Below are 14,479 nucleotides of genomic sequence, written 5' to 3'. Positions count from 1 at the left end.
TGTTGAGAACGACCGTTCTGGTGTTGCTGTAGTTACAGTAACATGCAGAAAAGTTTTAGCGCCTTGTGAGTGCAGGGAAAAATAATTTCATTGCACCTGTTCAAAGATGATATAAAATCAGTAGGCATTAGGTGAAGATTTTTCTGATCAAGGAAATTTCTTCTCCATATCTTCAATTCATTGAAGAAAGACTCTGTGATGCATCAACATCATTGGGCCACTGATTTACTATAGCCTGAACAGTAGTTTCTAAATCTTCATCTGATGCTCGCACTATGTTTTTAGGCAGCAAAGTTTGTATGGACTTTAGGATTCCCTTATGATTTAAAAACCTGTCCTTGAGCTGACTAATAAAATAGTCTAAGAAGGGAAGGAGAATTGAAAGCCTAAAATACTCTTCAGGACTCTCTGTCTTGAAGTTAGAATGCTGTGTTTGTCTCCCTGCAGTTCTTGGAATTTCCAGCTTAATTCCAGTAAGTTCAGCAACACTTTTTGCCTCTAGGTTCACTGGCTGAAAATTTAAACGAAAATCTTCCAGTTCTCTTTCTAGATTCTCACATAGTTCAATGCATGTCTTAAGGTCCATCTGTTCTGACTGTAGTAGACTGGCTAAACCATGTGACAGGCTAAAAACATGGCTAGCTACAATCATAGACACTAAAAATGTTGGTTTCTGTATGGCTTATATTACGATGAACCGAAGTACATATGATAATATTTCAGTGCAGAAATTCTGCGTCATCGTATGATGATGATGGAAGAGTGGAACAGAGAAAAATTCTCTCCGGCAACGGGATTTGAACCCGGGTTTTCAGCTCTACGTGCTGATGTCGGATCGAATCCTTTCAGTTTAAGTTCCACTTCTTGGGTTCCCTCTAGTGGCCTACCCTCATGCACTGCGTCATAGAGAAGTATGACAATGGCACAATGTCCATACATGTGCAGAGGTGCATATGATATGCGAAAAATAATCACGTTGTGATTTAAGATGGTGCTTATTCCGTCGGATCCTGGCCACTTAGTCACTCATAACGAGTTATATTATTAGTCCTCTTGCGTTGGATCTCTTGTAGTGTCAGAGAACAGTGCTAATCTCCAGTGGGCAGTGGATCAGAGTTGCGAAGCAGAGGCCCGAAAATTCCCAGATATAGGGATTTCTTTCAATGCAAAGATACGTTTATTTAACATTTTAGCAAAGAGAATTTACGTGGAAAACCCTCTAATTCCTACGTACTTTCACGAATTAAAATCAATGTTATTTTTGTTTCTTGTTTCGTATTTTTCTCAAAATTTAGGGAGTGGATATATCCCCTTAATCCCTCACCTTACGTCCGCCCCTTGTCGAGACAGTCAAGTTGTGACTTGGCGGTCAATCAGAATTTGAGTTGACGACTCGTAAACTTTTGTGTCTACTTTCCCGACACGTGACCAACTTGACTCCACCAATTTTCTCTGTGAATGCTAACTTGTAGCAAGTAGAAACTTGAAAAAGATATTGTGGATAGTGCATGATTATTAATATTGCAATATTTATATTGATTTGCTTCCTCACTATAGGAACAACTACTGATGTGCTCTTTTCACTATAAATATCAACAATTATTTATTGATGGATTTTCTCGCAGCATTCATATTGATGTGCTTGTTTGCTATAGAAGCAATTATTAATGCCGTTTCTCACCATTGCGTCGACGTGGTTGGCGAGTTGGTATAGCGCTGGCCTTCTATGCCCAAGATTGCGGGTTCGATCCCGGGCCAGGTCGATGGCATTTAAGTGTGCTTAAATGCGACAGGCTCATGTTAGTAGATTTACTGGCATGTAAAAGAGCTCCTGCGGGACAAAATTCCGGCACATCCGGCGACGCTGATATAACCTCTGCAGTTGCGAGCGTCGTTAAATAAATCATAGCATCTCACCATTGCAACAAATAATAATGTATTTCCTTAATACAATAACAACAAATAAGGTTTCTCCCGAATGCTTGATGTAAATAATAGGAACCGCAGCACCTGCTGGAGTGCTTATCCGCGAAACTAGAAACTTAGGTACGACAATTACTGATCAGCAGAGACCGGAAATTTAGGCATTATGAATAATTAAAATAGGCAGGCAAAAAGGCATCATAAATAACTAAAATAAGCAGGCAAAAAGGCATTATAAATAGCTAAAATACACAATAAAAGGCAATTACAAAAACCTTGCACTAGACCCACAACCTTGCCCTTTCCACAAAGGGATTTCGGCAGCAAGAAAAGCTTTACATAAGTCGAATACAAATTGAGATTTTCGACTCGATGTTGCAATTACTGTTGGAAGCAAAGAAATCTTCTTCCCAATAGCCTTGAAAAGTGCATTTTTGTGTTTGGTTGAACTGATATGTTGCGATATGAAATATTTAGCTAGCTACAACAACGTCGCAATGAAAACTGAAAGAAAAATAACGTTAGACCCGCACTCATTGTTGCCTTGTCAAATAAACACAAGCGATAATTAAAACGCTTACTGTTATACATTTTTGCACGGCAGCACTCGCTGTTGCAAAGAGAATATGAACTGACTGAAAGACAATAATATATATTCTGCGAAGTCACTTTCATTGTAGCGGTTATAGAAATAAATTAAAATATACCTGTAGGCAATTTTTAATAATAAATTAATAAATAATAGATAAATAATTAAATAAAGGCAAAAACGAGCATTTATTTTGTAAATTAGGCATTTATATTAAAAAGGCAGGAAAGGACAACATAAAACTGTGACGTTACAGTCACAAAGGTATACAGTAGCGTGCAAATTAATCCGAACACGACATATTTTTACATTTCCTGTCATTGTTGGCCTCACAGCTGCTCATACCGCTTTAATTGACATCTGTAGTACGTGTAATTCCATTGTTGAAGGTCTGTCGTTATTATTTGTTTATAATATGTGACATTTTGCCTGTCGTTTTGTACTTATAAGCATTTCAGTTGTGTTGAAGACTTAATACTGCAATCGTCTGTACATTCTGTCGTCTTCACAAATGGATATAACTCCACGAAAACGGTCTAAAATTACAGCATTAGCAGAGCATTCTTCTATGACACAGAGGCAAATTGCTGCAGAATGTCATATCGGTTTGGCTACTGTTAATTCGATCATAAAACGATACAGGGAGACTGAATCCATCACACCCCAGAAAAAAGGAAAATGTGGCCGGAAAAGGAAGACTTCACCTGCAGATGATCGTTTAATTGTCAGTAAAAGTAAATTAAATCCTAGACTAACTGCTGTCGACTTAACCCGCGAGTTAATGGCTACCACTGGGGCGAATATTCACGTCACAACAGTGCGGCGTAGGCTTTTGGAAGCTGGACGAAGGGCTCGTAAGCCTATTAAGAAGCAACTGCTAACTCCTGTTTTGTGCAAAAAACGCTTAATGTGGGCAAAATTACATAAACACTGGACAGTGAATGACTGGAAAAATGTACTTTTTTCCGATGAGTCTCATTTCGAGGTCCACGGCCACCGTGTTCCTTACGTACGGAAAGGATCCGAAAAAGTAACAGCAGCTCATCTCCAACAAGCACCCAAATACCCCCCTAAAGTAATGTTTTGGGGTTGTTTTACACATGAAGGGCCTGGAGGATTAATACCTATCAAGGGAATGATGAATTCTGACAAATATATTCACTTATTGGAAACCAGAATCGTACCCCAGCTACAAAAATCATTTCCGGATGGCAGAGGTGTGTTCCAACAAGACCTGACACCATGCCATACGTCTCGAAAAACTACAGAATTCTTCAACAAGAAGAATATTCAGGTACTCCTCTGGCCAGGCAACTCACCCGACATCAAGCCCATTGAGAACTTGTGGTCAATTTGCAAAAGAAGAATGCAAAAAATGGATTGTTCTACAAAGGAGATGATGATTTCTGCCCTCATTGGTGTATGGCTTCGCGATGAAGACATGAAGAATATTTGTGGGAAATTAGTGGAATCCATGCCAAATCGTCTCAGAGCTGTTATTAGGAACAAGGGAGGCCACATAGATTACTCAGGTATGTCTTAGATCCTTTTTTTTTTTTATTCCGTTTGAGTGTTTTTGCATAAGTAATTACGTTGTTCGGATTAATTTGCACGCTACTGTAATTCGTACAGATTTACTTTCAAAATGAAGATAGATTTAACACATTAAAAAAAGCATTCTGCCAAAATTCCGGTCTCTGCTGATTAGTTTGATTGGAGCTCTTTCATTTAGAAACTAATTTTCATGGAAAGTGAATATAATTATGACTTGAAGTCCCATCTTTACTTTCTTTCCGAAGGAAGTTATGCTGAAGATTTTCTTCGCCTTTAAGAAGTCCGTGTTTCAACCTCACCAATGTTGGCGAGTATGATAGCCATTAGACTACCGAAACGATTAAAGACAGTAAAAATGATACGGAATTTATCTCACAGCTGAGCATATAACTCTGTTTTTTACAAGAAACTATTGAATGTTAGAACTATAGCCGGATTTATTTGAAGTACGTTCATGGGATATATGGATCAATTATTGTAATTTCCTGTAATTGGCACAAGAGTTAGGAATGAAGCAGAGAGTTTGAGGAGTGTCTAGTGCTTTGCATGGCGTGGTTGGTCTTGTCATGGTTCAGCGCATTCCTCCTATTTCTCGACCATTGCGTGAAGTCGTTCTCACATAATCCGGAGCGAACGTAAACACTGTAATCATGCAATTAAGACATTAGTGCTTCCTGTATCGGACCACACAGGCTTCTTCTTCCTGCAGTCTAGGAACGGGACCACGGCCCTACGGGACTTTTTACAAGCTCCGGGCATCACTGGATGGTCAGGTAGGTAGACTCGTGAGGTTTATTTGAATTTTCTTGCTACGAAGAGGAACAAGTAATAATCCAAAAAAGGAAGGCAAGGTTAATGGAGAGAAAGAAGAGGTGAATTATTCAAGAAAGGTTTGGTGTGGACTATTTCCACTGCTTAAATTATAGTGATCACTACGCTTCAGTTGGGGAGAAAAGTGGGCTACTCGTTGGGTCATTACACAGTCAACAAGTGTATTTAGTCATTTGTAATAACACTTGTCTCCTTTTCACCGCGTAAAGGCGAAGATATATCGATCATCGATTTGTCGTGATCTTTATAATTCGCTGACAATGAAAAATTCCAATTCATACCCTTCTTGAGGACAATAATATTACATAGTAAATATAGGTCCATTACAAATTAATCTTTAATGTAAAGCAAGTATTCTGATACCAGTATAATATGATGCAGCACTGGCGGAAAATAATTTGGCAAAGGAAACAAAGAATAAGGAAGAAACCTTCGCCGCAGCTAATTTTTCCACCAAAATTCTCACAATACTTGTCTGGGTTTGAATCCCGGGTCCAATACCGATAACTCCTCTGCTGACATCTATGATCAGCCTCTAAGGATGTTTGATCAACATGTTGTGGTCCCAAGAAAAGAAGCAACTTTTGACAATTCCGTAACATATTTTCCTCGAATCTCTCAGCCAATGGAAACTGGATACGTCACTTGCCTTTCTGGCGCCACATACAAAGAGAACACGACGTTGTCACATAGATATATTTCCTAATTTTCCTTCAGCACTTATCTGCCTGCCCTTCAGCTGGCTGCCATCGGAGTGAGTGAAGGGGGAATGCTATTTAGTTGCAACGTCGCACTTTGGTTTTTTATATTCCACGTGCTTTACTAGAGACGTCAGAAGTTGCATCTTTCTCTGGGACTAAAATAATTATCATCTAATTGAACGATTTTTGTTATCTTTTTAATCTTATCTGTCACCTCCTTTGGGATGTTTACTAACATTTCTCATTAAAGAAAATATTGTGATTAAAGAAATCGATTTAAAGATTTTCACAGTGACAAAACAAGACACATTGTCTATATTTCTTAAAAATAAAATATTTATTGAAGAGTCACCGGAAAGTGTATCTGTTGGATTTCATGAAGAAAATTTTCAATATGCTTTAAGTGAAAGTGAAATCCGTCAACAAGTAATTCCATCTATGTTACGTACTGTACCTTCATCTTGCGCTATTGGTGAGTCAATGAATAAAACAGCTGGACGCGAAATCTGATAGAAAACGCGATGGGAAACTAAATAAGATTTAGTATTTCGATCATACTCGGTGTGGTGCATTTTGTCAACTGTGTGAAATGCATTTAAAAATGACATCCAAGCTGTCCAAAAGACAGGTGGAATATTCATATTAGTGCCCTTTGAAAAACTTTAGAAGACCTACTGGACTACGCATAGATTAATTTAATTGTCAATTACTACTTATAGGGTTACTAAATTTAGACGATTTATGTGAAAATGTTAGTTAACTTCGGCTTTATGGGACAATTTTGCACAGAAGGATAGTTCATAATCGCCATGTTATACTTAAAATATTAACACTTTTAAGTTAATGACTATATTAACATTTAATTATTGTTCTGTATGGTTGTGAAACTTGGACTCTACTTAGAGAGAGGAACAGAGGTTAAGGGTGTTTGAGAATAAGGTGTTTAGAAAAATATTTGGGGCTAAGAGAGATGAAGTTACAAGAGAATTGAGAAAACTGCACAACTTAGAACTGCACGCATTATATTCTTCACCTGACATAATTAGGAATATTAAATCCAGACGTTTGAGATGGGAGGGACATATAGCACGTGTGGGCGAGTTCAGAAATGCATAGTGTGTTCGTTGGAAGGCTGGAGGGAAAAAGACCTTTGGGGAGGCCGAGACGTAGATGGAAAGATAATATAAAAATGGGTTTGAGGGAGATGAGATATGATGGCAGAGACTGGATTAATCTTGCTCAGGGTAGGGACCGATGGCGGGAATGAACCTCGGGGTCCTTAAAAGCCATTTGTAAGTAGGCTAAGTATCAACATTTAATTGTATTTAAAACAAATACTACCAAGAAATGAAAGCTCTGTTTCTTTTATTGGCTCCATTTTTCAGTGTTCCCTATTACATAAACCGCCTCTGCTGCTACGTAAGATCTTAATTATTATTGTTCCTTTTACTGTCGGTTCCACCTCCTCCGATATACAAGTATGTCCCCCCGGGAGTAAAAGATGTGAATTCAACACTGCACCGAGAGTAAGACCACGGCGCCACTTCAAGGAAGTCCGTACTTACGGCGCATCATTTCCAGAGGGGAGACGCTTGGGTGAATGACTCAATCAAGTACTCGCCATTGGATAAAAATATTATTGACCAGCGATAAACTTACAGAAGGGAGAATAATAGCACTTGGACGTCTTGCCATTGCCAAGAAGTTCCGTGTGGGAAGTAATGGAAGGTGTGTGCAGTAGGAGAAGATAAGAGGGACAGTTGCATAAAAACGTCAAAACACGAGACGGGAGGCGGTGCAGCACTCTCTTACGCACATGCGTATAGAAACTCTAAAATCACAAAGACACTGACGAGCGCCCCGCGCGGCCGCCGAGACTCGTTAAACCAGTTTTTAATGTTTGAGCCATCTCTTAACTCTCGCTCACTCGGCTCGTCCGTCCATCTTTTAACTCTCGCTCGAGGCGGCGGCCGATGCACTGTTGCCACGTGTACAATTCCTGTTTACTTATGTAATTGGATTTCAGTTCGATGCATCGTCGTTAAGAGGCAAGAAAGAAGTTACATCGTTCTTCTTTAGCGTCGCGATTTAGAAATAAACTTCTCGCAACATGTTTCCATAGAGGCGCGAGCTAAGGAGTAAAATGATTGTCCCTGAGACGAGCGACTCGCATCATGTTTCCATGACGACGCGAGTTCAGAAACAATCTACAAGCATCGTGTGCGAATGAAGGGACAAAGTATTCCAGCAAGGTTTCTATGTTCACGAGAGTTTAAAAAAATACACTAGTAGTATTTCCATAGCGACGCGATTAAGAAATAAACGTCTTTCATCATGTTTCTATAGAATAATAATTATTTATGGTACTTGTGAGGTTAGTGTATCTTTATTTAGTGGAAAGATTTAAGCACGAGGCTGACGCAATGAAGATCACGCTCACAAGTACTATACGTAATTTTATCCTTGACCGTAACAAAAAAAAATGTTTTATAAAAGAAAATACGTTGAAAATAAGTTCTCATATAATCAGATATCATGGCATGGATTTTAGAATCGATACGTGTACTAGGTAGGTCTTGATGCAGGAGGCCATGAATAGTGAAGAATGGTATCTAAGGCGTTGGTTAAATAACAAATTATAATTAATTATATAATTTTAACATATTTTTTTAATTCTAAACGTGCATTTTCATCTTTTTGAAGTTTCAGGGATTATTTAGAAGCGTTTCCGGGACTAATGTGATTAAAATAATTTCACATTTTACTTCTATAAATTGAAAAGGAATATTAAAACGTAATCAATCATCGTGTCTGTTTAGCTCAGTTGACTAGGCGTGTTGTTATTAAATATTAAATCCTATAAATAATTTTATCAATATGATATTTTGGTATCAAGCGCAACCCAAATAAAAATTTAGTATTTTTTTAATTAATTGACTTAAAAAACATAACTGTTCTGTATTCAGGATCCTTGTGATCATCCTCACTGGAGGGCTGATGATTTAATAAAATCCTTCTCTCTAATAAAAAAGTAGAGGTAGTGACATCTAGTAACTTCTTGAGTAATAGTTGAATGGAAAAGTATAGGTGTATGCCCGGGTACTAGGAAAATACTAATGAACTGTGAGGTAAAGTTTAAACTGCAGGGGCGTATTTTGCGGACTACCGGGGCTACCGGCGGTAGCCCAAGGAAATTACAAAAGGAAAAGTTTATAATATAAATAATGTAATAATTTTGTATTATTAGTTTTACCATAGTAATTAAAATTAAAGTAATTGTTAGATTTATATGCGCTCTCTAGTCTCGAAAAGAAACAAGTTGTCAAGGCGGCATCGCTGGAGAAACCGCTTGCTACGTGAGGTAGCCTGTGACCGTTTCGCTCACGCTGTCCTTCGCCCAACTGCCCGTCCCCCCTCACCCTTCTGTTTCCATCGTGCACTGTAGACGGGCGAGTTGCCGCTCTCGTGATCGGTTTCTTCGCAGGCGCGAAGCAGCAATACGCTTAATACGCTAGCAATTGAATGTGATTGTGTTCTTGCAGTGCATTATTTTAAATATGTGATTTGTTCGAGTGTCTAAGAGTTATATTAATTGTGAATTATTAAGTTTTTAATTTCCCAATTAAGTGATATTGTGAAAAATATGGCAGAACAAGTTTCTGGAGAGGTTTGTGTTGAAAATGACTGTGTAATAGAAGGTTTATTAAAAGTGCCTTTTAACCGTCGTACATAACAACGAGAAAGTTGAAATTGTGAAAATGGAAAGACCAACTCCTGAGTTAAATTTGTCCATGGACGTAAAAGAAAAACAGCGAGAGTACACACGCCATTTCACTTCAACATCATATGGTAAGTGGAATTGGTTGTGTGGTACTTCTAAACTGTCTAAACTATTTTGCTGGCCATGTTTGTTATTCAGCCGCGAAACTAATGTGTGGTCAAAAGAGGGGTTTTCTAATATGAACTCCCTTCGAAAAGCAGTCCTAGAATACGACAAATCAAAAGCTCATATTTGTAGTAGCATGAACTTTGCAAACTTTGGGAAGACAAGAATTGATTTACAGCTAGATAAGCGAAAAGCTCTACACATCAACCAACACAATGCTCTTGTGAAAAAAAAAAAAATCGGGAGATTTTACTGCATCTTATTAACGCAGTCTGCTTTCTAGGAAAACAAGAATTGGCTTTTCGGGGTCATAACGAGAGTGTGGAATCAGACAATATAGGAAATTATATTGAATATTTAAGTTCCTTAAGTGAATTTGACCATTTACTGGCCAATCATCTTGAGAGTTCAACAGTATTTCGTGGTACTTCTCTCGCAATTCAGAATGACTTAATATTTGCTATAAGTGGGGTTATGATAAAGAACATAAAACCTTTTGTGGCCATTGTTGTTGATTAAACAAGTTACTGCTCTAATCAGAGTCAATTGTCCACTGTTTTAAGATACGTCGATAGTACTGCCAATGTTCAAGAACGGTTTATAGGATTCACAAATGTCAGTTCGGACAAAACTGCTGCTGCTTGGTTTCAGCATGTGGAAGGTGTTACAGCAGAATACAATGTCGGCAATAAGTTAATTGCACAGACATACGATGGTGCTTCAGTTATGGCGGGAAATATTAATGGCTTAAAAAGAAAAGTTCAAGAAAAGTATCCTCAAGCACTATTTGTCCATTATTACAGCCATGTTCTCAATTTAGTTTTGCAACAAACTAATTCATCCATTCCAGAATGCCGCATTTTTTTTCAAAACACTGTCGGGTTTAGCTGCATTTTTCTCATCATCTCCTAAAAAATCAGAATACTCAAGGAATTTATGAACAAGAAACTCCCAAAAGTAGCACCAACTAGATTGAATTTTACATCTCGGCTTGTAAAATACAGTAAAGGAATACAGAGAAAAACGGGCTGCTTTCTTTGAAAATATCATTTGTAATGACTCTGAAGAAAACTGGGATGATGCTGTAAATGTGCAGGCTCAAGGATATTTGAATTTTTTCACACAGTTTCAGAATATATTTCTTCTTGAAGGCTATGCTAGAGTGTTCGCACATACAGATGTGCTCTACAATATTCTTCAGACAAAAAGTCTAGACATAGCATACTACTTGCAAGAGGTATCAAAGTTAAAAAAAAAATACTATATCCGAGTTCAGACGTAGTGGGTTTCCGTTCATATGGAGTAATATGGAAAATGAAAATTCTTTAGCCAATACAATGGAACCACCATTAAAGCGAAGAAAAGGAGATGAATTGAAATACAGGCAGCTGTACTACAGCATACTAGATCGTATGCACATGGAAATTACTGACAGATTTTCTGATTATGGAAAGCTTCAGTTCACACATCTTCTAGATTCTCAAAAATTTTCTGCTTATAGAGAAAACTTCCCGAATGAGGCACTAAACAAATTATTTCAGTCCTATAACAGTCACTTTGATCAAGTACGTTTGAAAAATGAATTAAGTGTAATATATTCAGCAGAAGTCTTTGATTTTTCGAAAAAACCTATCCATGAAATATTATCTGCCATATATGAAAACCAGCTGAACCAAGTTATTCCTGAAGTCCTTAAATTGGCAACATTAATTGTGACAATACCAGCTACGTCAGCATCGGTAGAAAGAACATTTTCTGCGTTGAAGAGAATAAAATCCTACTGTAGATCAACTCATACACAAGAACGTTTATCCGGCTTGGCACTAATATCCATTGAAAAGTCATTTCTACAGAAACTCTGCAAGTGGCCCAACTGTAATTTCAAGGACGAAGTCATCAACGTATTTTCTTCCCAATCAAGACGTCTGGAATTCACATAAATATGTAAGGAATTTTATTATAGGGATTTTAAAATATATTTTGTGTAATAATAGGGTCAGTGGTAGCCCAGGCCCTTAAACCTGTATACGCCACTGTTAAACTGTGGGGTAAAGTCTTTATTGAACTAGTGAAATAAAGTCTAATATTAAATAAAAGCCTACTTTACAAACGCAAAAGTATTTAGTAAACGCATGTTTTTTTGTTAAGGTCATGGATAAAAGAATAAAAAGATTGCCCATGCGACAAGCGACTCACATCATGTTATTTTGGAACAGTTCCTTGTTTGGAACTGTTCCAAAAAGTAACAACACCTTGGAATACTACTTTCCAAAACAACAGTGTTATTCTGAGCTAGTACGAAATACTTGCGGTTACGAAATACTCGTTTGACTTTGGAAATACATTATGACAACGTCTGTTCCACAGAACAAAACATCTTTGACACTATTGGAAGCAGTGGCGCCAACTTTTAGAAAACACTGGGTGGGCTCAAACATTTGAGGTACCGGTATAAGTTAAATAAATCTCATAAATATATTGATAACACGACAAATTATTAGGTGGGCTCGAACCCCACGAGCCCATATAAGTTGGCGCGACTGTTTGAAAGCAGAAGTGGGAATCCTTTCGTCGCACTGAAAGACATGTTAGAAACTAAAGTAAAAGATAAACAGTAAAGATACGAAGAGCTTCTTAAAAAAATGTACAAATTATCTTGAAGCTGATGTAATCTATCAAACAATTATTAATATAATGCTTGTATTAGAGTAGGTCTAGTAACTGCATTATGAATTTTATCAAGGGAGATGAAAATATATGGGTTATGTTTTATTTACAAATATTTTACATTTTTATTTTCATTATCAATTCTTGAAATTAAACTCAATTCCTTTGACAAATGACCATTGTTGAAGTTTTTTTATTTACAAAAATACAAAGGTAAATTTTCCTATTTCATTACAATGAGATTATTACTCTTCATGGCGGTATTAATATGAATTTTAGCACGGCCGAAATGATTATAGCTTTTATTTACTAATTTTTGAAGAAATTGAACACAATTGTGAACTTGAGCTGAGCAGAAGAGAAAGCGTAGGTTAGCTTGTATTTACCATTGGGATCCACTTCGATTTCGTGACCAATTTACACATAACTTAAAATTACATTATATTTCCTGCTTCGAACAAACCTGATCTACGAATTCAATTTGGCATTAGAAAACATTTCTTTCCACGAATTCACATCTCAGCTCATTATGACATCATATTGCATCACATGGCATACAGGAAAGTATGTGGTCATTTAGCGTCCAAAATACCACTGTTACATTACATACTAGTCCAAATCACATATAGATTGTTCATTCCTATGTTAAAATCGGTTGCACTTTGAAGAGAACAATCACCAGGATCGCCACCCGTCCGCCGTAAACGAACAGGAGATGGCAGTACAGTCGCTAATGCAATTCAAATGGGAGTTATGATGTGACTACTTATGTAACAACTAGATGGCAGCATAGTAAACCTGACAAAAGTTGTTACCGTCAAAGCCTATAACGCAGAGCAATCTGGGTATAAATGATCTAGGATACTAGTCGTGAGTGCATGCTCCAAAATACTACTGTTCCATTAGATACTAGTAGCACGTACCTGTTCCGAAATACTACTGTTCCATCAGTTACTAGTCATACGTGCATGTTCCAAGATACCACTGTGCACCTGTGTAGTTATATATGGTATTGTTATTTGGAACCTAGTATTTTCAAGGAACTGGAACAGTTGGAGCTGTTACGAGAAAATAACTTTTCCCATCTCCAATCTTCAAGCATCATATGCGAATGAAGGGACAAAGTACTCCAATAAGGTTTCTATGTTCACGAGAGTTAAAAAACCTCTAGTAGTATTTCCATAGGGACGAGATAAATAAATAAATAGATAGATAGATAGATAGATAGATAGATAGATAGATAGATAGATAGATAGATAGATAGATAGATAGATAGATAGATAGATAGATAGATAGATAGATAGATAGATAGATAGATAGATAGATAGATAGATAGCAAAATCAAGATTTCAGGTATAACTCCTTGTAAAGTTGATTTGAATAATTTCGAGGGAAAAATTGTTCCGGAGCCGGGTATCGAACCCGGGACCTTTGGTTTAACGTACCAACGCTCTACCACTGAGCTACCCGGGAACTCTAACCGACACCGATCCAATTTTTCCCTCTATATCCACAGACCTCAAAGTGGGCTGACAACCGTAAAGCAACCAACTTCGAGTGCACACTAACTCCGTGTGGCTTAAATTGTGGTTTTCTGTTAACGAACAGTGACGTGTATTATGCAAATCAAGATTTCAGGTATAACTCCCTGTAAAGTTGATTTGAATAATTTTGAGGGAAAAATTGTTCCGGAGCCGGGTATCGAACCCGGGACCTTTGGTTTAAGGTACCAACGCTCTACCACTGAGCTACCCGGGAACTCTAACCGACACCGATCTAATTTTTCCCTCTATATCCACAGACCTCAAAGTGGGCTGACAACCGTCAAGCAACCAACTTCGAGTGCACACTAACTACGTGTGGCTTAAATTGTGGTTTTCTGTTGACGAACAGTGACGTGTATTATGCAAATCAAGATTTCAGGTATAACTCCCTGTAAAGTTGATTTGAATAATTTCGAGGGAAAAATTGTTCCGGAGCCGGGTATCGAACCCGGGACCTTTGGTTTAAGGTACCAACGCTCTACCACTGAGCTACCCGGGAACTCTAACCGACACCGATCCAATTTTTCCCTCTATATCCACAGACCTCAAAGTGGGCTGACAACCGTCAAGCAACTAACTTCGAGTGCACACTAACTCCGTGTGGCTTAAATTGTGGTTTTCTGTTAACGAACAGTGACGTGTATTATGCAAATCAAGATTTCAGGTATAACTCCCAGTAAAGTTGATTTGAATAATTTCGAGGGAAAAATTGTTCCGGAGCCGGGTATCGAACCCGGGACCTTTGGTTTAAGGTACCAACGCTCTACCACTGAGCTACCCGGGA

At 37.8% G+C, this 14,479-nt stretch overlaps 3 non-coding genes across 3 annotated transcripts; all 3 read right to left on the bottom strand.

Moving 5' to 3' along the window:
- Positions 1 to 13,837: 13,837 nt before the first annotated feature.
- TRNAK-CUU (transfer RNA lysine (anticodon CUU)) lies at positions 13,838 to 13,909 on the bottom strand. The gene has a single exon. It is a non-coding gene; the product is annotated as a tRNA-Lys (tRNA).
- A 213-nt stretch (positions 13,910 to 14,122) lies between these two features.
- TRNAK-CUU (transfer RNA lysine (anticodon CUU)) lies at positions 14,123 to 14,194 on the bottom strand. The gene has a single exon. It is a non-coding gene; the product is annotated as a tRNA-Lys (tRNA).
- Positions 14,195 to 14,407: 213 nt separating this feature from the next.
- On the bottom strand, positions 14,408 to 14,479 carry TRNAK-CUU (transfer RNA lysine (anticodon CUU)). The gene has a single exon. It is a non-coding gene; the product is annotated as a tRNA-Lys (tRNA).

The sequence above is a fragment of the Periplaneta americana genome, chromosome 5, assembly GCF_040183065.1.
Source record: "Periplaneta americana isolate PAMFEO1 chromosome 5, P.americana_PAMFEO1_priV1, whole genome shotgun sequence".
Lineage (NCBI taxonomy): Eukaryota > Metazoa > Arthropoda > Insecta > Blattodea > Blattidae > Periplaneta > Periplaneta americana.
This window is presented reverse-complemented; position numbering and strand designations above follow the sequence as displayed.